Consider the following 11,391-nt stretch of genomic DNA (forward strand, 5'->3'; position numbering starts at 1 on the left):
TCTCAGTCCAGATCAGTTCTCTGGTGGGGTACTCCAGGCATGTTGCTGGAGTCGTCCTCCTGTTACCCTGTAACCGTCCTTCTTGTAAGGACCACCCTTCCGGTCATAAACCCATTACCTTGATGTTTTGTTGATGTCCTGTGTCTTTGGGTTTTTTGTGCAGCTATGGATGTCCTGGTCTCTGTGTGTCTTCATGTGTGTGCTGTTTACCTTTGACTGTGTGGACAGCGTTTTCAGAGCACGGGTTCCAGTCAGCAAGGCTGTGGCAGGTTTGCGTGGAACTGTTTGGGTTCCCCTGTCATGTCCATAGTCCTGTTTATGTTCCCCATCTTCATGCTGCTTGGCCAGTGAGACTCCGGCTCCTCCATGCCTAGGAGGAGTGGGTTGTCTTACCCTGCTCCTTGGTTCAGGGCCATACTGAGGGCTGGCAGGGACTATTAGGTTCCAGCGTATGAGCCCTCCTACCACCAAGGTCGGTTCATACAGACAGGAGACAGGGTCAGCGTTAGGGAAGCAATAGGAGGTGACCTGCTCCCTAATTCTGTTGCCTTGGCTGAGTAGCGACCGGACATCTTCTGGCATCACACGGCTGAGGATTTTCCCCATCCTCAGCCGTGACAGGGGCAGGCCAGAAGTTCTATCGCAAACTGGGATAGTTCAGGCCACAGGTCAAGCCTGCACACCCAGTAGTCAAGGGGTTCATCGCTCCTCAGAGTGTCGATATCTGCAGTTAAGGCGAGGTAGTCTGCTACCTGTCGGTCGAGTCGTTCTCTAAGGCTGGATCCCGAAGGGCTGTGGCGATGTCTAGGACTGAAAAAGCTCTGAATGTCCTTTATCAACAACACATCTGTAAAGCGTCCTGTCCTTGCCGCCGTGGTCGTGGTAGGAGGAGGAATACTTTCACCTCTTCTCCTGTTAGATTCCCGTTGTGCTGTGACATCCCCCTTATAAGCTGTGCAAAGCATATTTTTTAGTTTGCTTTTGAACTGCTGCATCCTTTCTGACTTTCGGTAATTTGGTAACATTTCCACCACTTTCTGCTTATCTAGTAGCGTAGCCACCCAGTACAGGTAGTTCTCCTTCATCCTTTTTATATGAGGGTCCCTCAACAGACATGACAGCATGAAAGACCCAATTTTCACACGATTGGATGTCGAGCTACTCATTTCCCGTTTCTCATCCTCACTGATGTAATTGACGGTCTGTTCTTCCCCCCAGCCACGTACAACACCACGTCCCAGATAGGTGACAACAATGAGCACCCTGGGATGCCTGCTGTGGTTGGTCTTCCTCCTCCTCAAAGCCACATTCCTCCTCTGACTCCTCTACCTCATACTCCACTTCCAGCGTTGCCGCAGGTCCGGCAAGTGATGATGACAAGGCTGTTTCTGGTGGTGATGGTGACCATAACTCTTCATCTTCACGCTCATCTACAGCCTGATCCAGCACTCTTCGCAGGGCATGCTCCAGGAAGAAAACAAATGGGATGAGGTCTCTGATGGTTCCTTCAGTGCGACTGACTAGGTTTGTCACCTCCTCAAAAGGATGCATGAGCATACAGGCATTGCGCATGAGCATCCAGTAACGCGGCCAAAAAATTCCCAGCTCCGCAGAGGCTGTCCTAGCACCCCGGTCATACAAATACTCGTTGATGGCTTTTTCTTGTTGGAGCAAACGGTCGAACATTAGGAGTGTTGAATTCCAACGTGTTGGGCTTTCGCAAATCAAGCGCCTCACTGGCATGTTGTTTCGGTGCTGAATGTCTGAAAAGTGTGCCGTGGCCGTGTAGGAATGCCTGAAATGGCCACACACCTTCCTGGCCTGCTTGAGGACATCCTGTAAGCCTGGGTACTAAGACACAAAGCGTTGTATGATGAGATTCAACACATGTGCCATGCACGGCACATGTGACAACTTGCCCAAATTCAATGCCGCCAACAAATTGCTTCCATTGTCACACACCACTTTGCGATCTCCAGTTGGTGCGGGGTCAGCCACTGATCCACCTGTGCGTTCAGGGCAGACAGGAGTGCTGGTCCAGTGTGGCTCTCTGCTTTCAGGCAAGTCAACCCCAAGACAGCGTGACACTGTTGTATCCGGGATGTAGAATAGCCCCTGGGGAGCTGGGGGGATTTAGTTGATGTGCAGCCAGACGCCGCAGCAGAAGAGGACTCAGCTGAGGAGGTTATCGAAAAGGATGGAGTAGGAGGAGTAGAGGAGGTGGCAGTAGGCCTGCCTGCAAGTCGTGGCGGTGTCACCAACTCCGCTGCAGAGCCACGCATTCCATGCTTGGCAGCCGTCAGCAGGTTGACCCAATGCGCAGTGTAGGTGATATACCTGCCCTGACCGTGCTTTGCAGACCAGGTATCAGTGGTCAGATGGACCCTTGCCCCAACACTGTAGGCCAGAGATGCCATAACTTCCTTTTCAATCACTGAGTAGAGGTTTGGGATTGCCTTTTTTGAAAAAAAATTAGTCCGGGTACCTTTCACTGTGGTGTCCCAATAGCGACACATTTTTTGAAGGCCTCAGACTCCACCAGCTGGTATGGTAAAAGCTGGCGGGCTAAGAGTTCCGTCAAGCCAGCTGTCAGACGCCGGCCAAGGGGGTGACTCTGTGACATTGGCTTCTTACTCTCAAACATTTCCTTTGCAGACACCTGACTGTGGGCAGATTAGATGGAGCTTCTGAAAGTGAGAGGCGGAGTGGCGGGTGGTTGAGAGGGGGCAAGGAGGACAGCAGTGGTTGACATGGCTGAAGATGCTGGACCAGGAGGAGGATGGTGGCTTTGAGTTTGTGTGCTGCTTGTACTCATGTGTTGATCCCATTGGCGTTTGTGATGTGAGATCATGTGCCTTCGCAAAGCAGTTGTACCGGGGTGGGTGTTGGACTTCCCACGACTCCGTTTCTTTTGGCACAGGTTGCAAATGGCATCGCTGTTATCAGAGGCAGACACACAAAAAAATGCCACACTGCTGAGCTTTGCAATGACGGCATTCTGCTGGTGGCAACAGCATGCGTTGATTGGCGTGCTGTCTGGCTGACCCCGGGTGCCAATACATGCTGTCTGACTGTGCCACTAGCGCCTTGCGACGACCTCCCCCTGCTTCCAACTTATCTCCTCCTTCTCTCTGTCTCCCCTTCTGAACTTTGCCCCTCTTCTTCTTCTCTTTGAGCAGGCACCCACAGTGCATCCACGGACACATCGTCATCATCAACCACTTCACTTGTATCTGACACCTCAGCAAAGGAAGCAGCAGCGGGTACAACATCATCATCATCATCACACTGTACGGCCATGTGTGTAATGCTGCCTGACTGAGACATATCCCTGTTATCTACATCCTCTGGCAATAATGGTCGCGCATCACTAATTTCATCCAACTGATGTGTAAATAACTCCTCAAGTGAAGCGGCTGTGGTGGCTGTGGTGGTGGTGGCGGCGGGCGTGAGAGTGGTAACTTGAGAGCAGGTGACCAAAGCTGAGCTGGAGGAGGATGGTGCGTCAGGGTTATTAGCAGAAGCTGTTGAAGATTGGGTGTCCTGTGTAAGCAAGTCAACAATATTCTCCGAATTTTTTGGGTTCAGGGTATGTGGCCTCTGAACACTGGGCATTATTCCAGGGCCAGTGGAAATCACAGCACCACGACCACGACGGCCCCTGTGGGGTGGCCTGCCTCTGCCTGTCATTTTTTTTAGATAAGTGGGACTATGCGTGCAAGGTACCGTGCTACCCTATATAAGTGGTGGGCAGTGGGCACAGTACAGTCTGTGTGGGCCTGACACACACGGGCTTGCAACTGTGATTATATCACAGAAAAATATAAAATATAATTTTTTTTATTTGCAAGGTATTTGAGTAAATGACACCCTGTAACGGTATGAGTGGAGGCCTAGCCACTAGCCAGTGGCCACAATACAGTCTGTGTGGGCCTGACACACACTGGCTTGCAAATGTGAATATCACAGAAATATTTTAAATATAATTTTTTTTTTATTTGAGAGGTATTTTCTGTCACACCCTGTATGAATGGTGTGCACACAGTGCTGTCTGTGACTGAGTCTGCAGCCTCTCACACACGGGCAGCCAGGCAACTGCAATATACAGTGGGATGCGAAAGTTTGGGCAACCTTGTTAATCTTCATGATTTTCCTGAATAAATCGTTGGTTGTTATGATAAAAAATGTCAGTTAAATATATCATATAGGAGACACACACAGTGATATTTGAGAAGTGAAATGAAATGTATTGGAGTTACAGAAAGTGTGCTAGAATTGTTTAAACAAAATTAGGCAGGTGCATAAATTTGGGCACTGTTGTCATTTTATTGATTCCAAAACCTTTAGAACTAATTATCGGAACTCAAATTGGCTTGGTAAGCTCAGTGACCCCTGACCTACATACACAGGTGAATCCAATTATGAGAAAGAAGTATTTAAGGGGGTCAATTGTAAGTTTCCCTCCTCTTTTAATTTTCTCTGAAAAGTAGCAACATGGGGGTCTCAAAATAACTCTCAAATGACCTGAAGACAAAGATTGTTCACCATCACGGTTTAGGGGAAGGATACAGAAAGCTGTCTCAGAGATTTCATCTGTCTGTTTCCACAGTTAGGAACATATTGAGGAAATGCAAGACCACAGGCTCAGTTCAAGTTAAGGCTCGAAGTGGCAGACCAAGAAAAATCTCGGATAGACAGAAGCGACGAATGGTGAGAACAGTCAGAGTCAACCCACAGACCAGCACCAAAGACCTACAACATCATCTTGCTGCAGATGGAGTCACTGTGCATCGTTCAACCATTCGGCGCACTTTACACAAGGAGGTGCTGTATGCGAGAGTGATGCGGAGGAAGCTTTTTCTCCACCCACAGCACAAAAAGTGCCGCTTGAGGTGGGCTAAAGCACATTTGGACAAGCCAGCTTCATTTTGGAATAAGGTGCTGTGGACTGATGAAACAAAAATTTGAGTTATTTGGCCATAACAAGGGGCGTTATGCATGGAGGAAAAAGAACACAGCATTCCAAGAAAAACACCTGCTACCTACAGTAAAATATGGTGGTGGTTCCATCATGCTGTGGGGCTGTGTGGCCAGTGCAGGGACTGGGAATCTTGTCAAAGTTGAGGGACGCATGGATTCCACTCAGTATCAGCAGATTCTGGAGACCAATGTCCAGGAATCAGAGACAAAGCTGAAGTTGCGCCGGGGCTGGATCTTTCAACAAGATAACGACCCTAAACACTGCTCAAAATCCACTAAGGCATTTATGCAGAGGAACAAGTACAACATTCTGGAATGGCCATCACAGTCTCCAGACCTGAATATAATTGAAAATCTGTGGTGTGACTTAAAGAGAGCTGTCCATGCTCGGAAGCCATCAAACCTGAATGAACTAAAGATGTTTTGTAAAGAGGAATGGTCCAAAATACCTTCAACCAAAATCCAGACTCTCATTGGAACCTACAGGAAGCATTTAGAGGCTGTAATTTCTGCAAAAGGAGGATCTACTAAATATTGATTTTATTTCTTTTTTGTGGTGCCCAAATTTAGGCACCTGCCTAATTGTGTTTAAACAATTGTAGCACACTTTCTGTAAATCCAATAAACTTCATTTCACTTCTCAGATATCACTGTGTGTGTCTCCTATATGATATATTTTACTGACATTTTTTATCGTAACAACCAACAATTTATACAGGAAAATCATGACGATTAACAAGGTTGCCCAAACTTTCGCATCCCACTGTGTATATATATATATATATATATATATATATATATATAAAAAATAAAAAAAAGCAGACTGATGTACCAGCCCTGAAAAGGGCTTTTTGGGGTGCTGTCAGACGCTGTCCTTACAGCAGATGAGTCTGTGGACACAGAACACTGCCCTAGCCAACGCTTTCCCTATTGAATCAGCAGCAGCAGCACTGTCCCTCCTCTCACTGCTGAGAATGCAGCTTCCGAATGAATCTATAATGGATGCTGTCCAGGAGGTGGGAGGGTCTGGGAGGGAGGGTCTGCTGCTGATTGGCTGGAATGTGTCTGCTGACTGTGAGGTACAGGGTCAAAGTTTACTCAATGATGATGTATAGGGGGCTGACCGAACATCGCATATGTTCGCCCGCCGCGGCGAACGCGAACAAGCTATGTTCACCGGGAACTGTTCGCCTGCGAATAGTTTGGGACATCACTAGTCTCAAATCATGGGACTCAGTTTGTTTCCAGATTCTGGAAGATGTTCTGTACGCATCTGGGAATTCAACTGTCCTTTTCTTTGGCTTTTCATCCTCAGTCGAACGGACAGACAGAGTGCACAAATCAGAGTCTGGAGACCCTACTTGAGATGTTTTGTATCTGAGAACCAGGAGGAGTGGTCTTCCTTTTTGTCTTTGGCAGAGTTTGCCATAAACAATCGTAGTCAGGAGTCCACTGGTGAGTCGCTGTTTTTCGGGGCCTATGGATTTCACCCGCCGTTTGGTACATTTTCTGGTTCTAATACTTCTGGTATCTCTGAGGAAGAACGTTTTTCATCATCATTGTCATCAATATGGCAAAAAATTCAAAACAACTTAAAAAATATAGGCAACAAATATAAATGTGTGGCTAACAGGAAACGTATGAATGGTCCGGACCTAAGTGTGGGTGATTCTGTGTGGCTGTCCACAAGAAACATTAAGTTGAAGTTGGGTCCAAGGTTTATCGACCCATATAAGATCAAGGCAATTATTAATCCTGTAGCTTTTCGTCTTGAGCTTCCTCAGGCCCTGAAAATTCATAATGTGTTCCATAGTTCTTTGTTGAAAAAATATGTGGAACCTTTACAGCAATCTTCCTTGCCACCTGCTCCGGTCATATTGGACGGTAATTTGGAATTCGAGATCCCTTCAATATCTTGTCCACTGTAGAGGTTATGGACCGGAGGAGAGGATGTGGGTGCCGGCATCCGACATTAATGCCAATCAATTAGTGAATGCGTTTCATAGATCTCACCCGGATAATGTCGGTGCTGGGTGCCCAGAAGTCACTTGTAGAAGAGGGGGTTCTGTCACGAACGTTCCTATGGCAGGTACCAGAAGATCGGAGAGAGACTGGCAACTCGTGGGTTAAATTGACAAGCTCACTGTGAATCTTATTGTGTCTGTGTTTTGGTGAATGCCACACCCCTTGCTTCAGGTGTTGCTTGTTGGTAATTTACCTTTCCCATAAGTAGCAGCTTCTCACTCTTGAAGGTGCAATTCATAGATTTTCTTCTTGCCTTCTAACTAGCTGGTCGGTTGTACTCTGTGGTGCTTCTGGAGTTGCCAGTTTTCTACTTTCAGATAAATCCTGTCTGTTCTTATTGTTTTATGTTTGTTATATTCCCTGTTGTTTGTATCTGGGCCTGAGACAGAGACTTCCATTCGTCCATCTGGAGAGGAATGGGTTGTCTCTGGTTCTAACCTCATTTCAGGGCTTTATATGGATATAACGGTCTAGGTATACAGCATATGAATATTCCTACCTTCAAGGTCTATATATATTGATAGGTAGTTAGGGCCCGGATTAGGGTTGTTTAGGAGGTGACCTGTTTCTTCCCTAGTTTCCAGGCCCAGTTACTGTTCCCCTTCCCTCCTGTGTTTAGTGTGGAGTTTTTCCCCTACACTGATCGTGACAGCTACACTAACTAACCTACACTATCTATCTGGATTCTATATACACTGAACAAAAATATAAATACAACACTTTCGGTTTTGCTCCCATTTTGCATGAGCTGAACTCAAAGATCTGAAACATTTTCTACATACACAAAAGACCCATTACTCTCAAATATTGTTCACAAATCTATCTAAATCTGTGTTAGTGATCACTTCTCCTTTGCCAAGATAATCCTTCCCACCTCACAGGTGTGGCATATCAAGGTGCTGATTAGACAGCATGAATATTGCACAGGTGTGCCTCAGACTGCCCACAATAAAAGGCCACTCTAAAATGTGCACAGATTTGCCTTACTGGGGGGCAATCTCCGTTGCATAGAGTTGATCAGGTTGTTGATTGTGTCCTGTGGAATGTTGGTCCACTCCTCTTCAATAGCTGTGCGAAGTTGCAGAATATTGGCAGGAACTGGAACAGGCTGTCGTATACGTCGATCCAGAGCATCCCAAACATGCTCAATGGGTGATATGTCTGGTGAGTATGCTGGCCATGCAAGAACTGGGATGTTTTCCGCTTCCAGGAATTGTGTACAGATCCTTGCAATATGGGGCAGTGCATTATCATGCTGCAACATGAGGTGATGGTCGTGGATGAATGGCACAACAATGGACATCAAGATCTCGTCACAGTATCTCTGTGCATTCAAAATGCCATCAATAAAATGCACCTGTGTTCGTTGTCCATAACATATGTCTGCCCATACCATGACCCCACCGCCACCATGGGCCGCTCGATCCACAGCGTTGACGTCAGCAAACCGCTCACCCACACGACGCCACACACGCAGTCTGCCATCTGCCCTGAACAGTGAAAACCGGGACTCATCCGTTTAAAGAACGCCTCTCCAACGTGCCAGACGCCATTGAATGTGAACATTTGCCCACTCAAGTTGGTTACGACAACGAACTTCAGTTAGTTCCAGACCCTGATGAGGACAACGAGCATGCAGATGAGCTTCCCTGAGACGGTTCTTGACAGTTTATGCAGAAATTCTTTGGTTATACAAACCGATTGTTGCTGCAACTGTCCGGATGGCTGGTCTCAGACGATCATGGAGGTGAGTATGTTGGATGTGGAGGTCCTGGGCTAGTGTGGTTACATGTGGTCTGCGGTTGTGAGGCCAGTTGGATGAACATTCATTGCCTCTTTGTGCTCAAATGGATGAAGTGGGTAAGTGAGGCTGTACTAGGCGACAGTCAGGGGAGGCCGTCATGAGGGGTTTTGGCATGAGGGGGCCGGAGGTGATAGGGTTAAGTAGCTGTAGGAATTGCGGTGGGTGGAGTTAGAAAGGGGTGGTGTAGGGAGGTTATATCTAGGGGAGGAGTGTAGGAGCCATTTTAGATTTTGAAAATCTGGGAGAAGGAGCAAACTGTGAAGGAGCAAACTAGCGATGGAGATTGCGTTGTTAATGGAGCAGTTGCGGGCAGCGGCGGAGACCCGGGGACCCGAATGGCTGCAGGCCCAGGTGGCTGGTGTGTTGCAGGGGGCGGCGGTGAGTAGTGTCAGCTCACCGCCATCTGTTAGACGGTCGCGGCGGGCAAGGCCGCCGGCGCGCCTTAGTCCTGAGGTGACCCCCAGAGCTCGGCGCCGGGTGCAGAGCCCCCGCGGGGACCCTTCACGGAGGGAGGGCGGCGGTGTGATTGCTGCCAGACCCTCCCGACGTGGGAGGAATCAATATGCACGGCGGAGCCCTAGAACAGGCGGGCGGATCCCTCCCCCGCCTCCGACAGTAAGAGCGGTGGATGCGGGACCAGGTGCGGCGGGTGCCCCCAGTCCGGGGGAGGCCGCCCGGCGTGGGAGAGATGAACAGGCGGTCGTGGCTGTGTGCAGTGAGATGGCGGCGGCGCACAGGCCACAGGAGACGGTTGGGCGACATGACGGAGGCTCCGCCCATCGTGTGAGGGGTGAAGACCAGGGCACATCCAGCAGGCCAGGTGCTGGGATGTTGGTGGCGCAAGAGGAAGAGGTTCGTGCTGAGGAGGAAGATCATCAGGAAGCAGGACCTTCGGCTGCGGGGTTCACAGCCCCCCGGCAGCTTGGTGAGGCTAACTGTGGTATCATTAATGCATGGACGGGTGTCCAAGGGGGAGGTGGGGGGCCACAAGGTGATTTGGGTAAGGGATTGGGGCAGCTTTTTCAGAGTTTGGTGGGGTGGGTGGCTGGTTTTGGGGGGGCGGGAATGTCTCCTGGGCCTGCATGGGGAGTGGGGGCTGGGGTTAGTGGTGGTCCGGCCAGTGTGACGAGCAGGGTGGGAGATTCGGTGTCCGTTCAGACGCAGGTTGGGGGGGAGGATGAGAGGGCGAAAGTGGACGACACGGCGCGGGGGGAGGTGTATGTCTGCTTTGAGGGTCCTTTGGGGGCGCACCTAAAAATGGAAGTGCGGGAGCGCATTTGGAAGGGGGAGTATGTGGAAATATTTTCCTTGCTCCCCCTGGAGAGGTTTAATTTAGATAGGGGTAACAAGGAGGAGGGTAAGAAGGAGGAGGAGGAAAAGCGGAGGTTTCGTCTTATTCCGCGGACGTTTTCTAATTGGCTGCAGGCATTCGCTATTTTAGCCAGTGTGGTAGGGGAAAAGAAGCCGGAGTGTTGTTCGGCGCTTTTCTGCTATATGGATGCGATTGGGGAAGCGTTTCGTGTGTACGGGGGTACGGGTTGGTTGTGGTATGACGAACAGTTCCGATAGAGGATGGCGGTGCGTAGTACAATTAGATGGGACCATAAGGACATAGGGTTATGGGTGCGGGTGATGGCTCCGGTGCGTGCGGTGCAGTCCTTTCGGGGGGAGTCGGGGGGTTCAGGACAGGCGTCCTTTTCAGCGGCGTCGGCAAAAGGGCTTTGCTTCCTCTTTAACGAGGGCAACTGCAGGTTTGGGGCAAAGTGTCGTTTTAAACACGAATGTTCCGCATGCGGCGGGAATCATGGATTCAGTCGTTGTTTCAGAGGGGGTAGGCAAAAAGGGGGCGAGGCAGGTGGAAAAGGGGTTGACACCGGTGCGGGTAGCAGAGATGGGCCCCTTCCTAAATAGATATCCGGATCAAGGGATGGCGGAATTTTTGAGGGTCGGTTTTACGGAAGGTTTTTGTATCCCCTCGTTTCCGGTGCCGGTGGTTGCAGGGAAGAAAAATTTGCGTTCTGCACTTGAGCATCCCGGGGTGGTGTCTGAAAAATTGGCGAAGGAGGTATCTTTGGGGCGCATGGATGGCCCCTTTTTGAGTCCCCCCTTGGTCAATTTGAGGGTATCACCTTTGGGGATTGTACCCAAGAAGGAGCCGAACAAGTTTCGGTTAATTCATCATTTGTCCTATCCTAAAGGTGCGTCGGTCAATGAAGGTATTGACCCTGAATTATGTTCAGTGGTTTATACTTCATTTGATGCGGCTGTGGAGTGGGTGAGAAAACTGGGGGTGGGGGCGTTGTTGGCAAAAACGGATATTGAGGCTGCGTTTCGGTTGTTGCCTGTTAATCCGGACAGTTTGCATTTGTTGGGTTGTTATTGGGAAGGGGGTTATTTCGTGGATAGGTGTTTGCCAATGGGTTGTTCAGTGTCATGCGCATATTTTGAAGCTTTCAGTTCCTTTTTGGAGTGGGTGGTTAGGGACGTTTCGGGTTGTTCATCCATTATTCATTATTTGGATGATTTTCTTTGTTTGGGTCCGGCTGGGTCTAGGGTCTGTTCGTTGTTACTTAGCACTTTGG

Source organism: Bufo gargarizans, chromosome 1 (genome assembly GCF_014858855.1).
Source record: "Bufo gargarizans isolate SCDJY-AF-19 chromosome 1, ASM1485885v1, whole genome shotgun sequence".
In the NCBI taxonomy this organism is placed as follows: domain Eukaryota; kingdom Metazoa; phylum Chordata; class Amphibia; order Anura; family Bufonidae; genus Bufo; species Bufo gargarizans.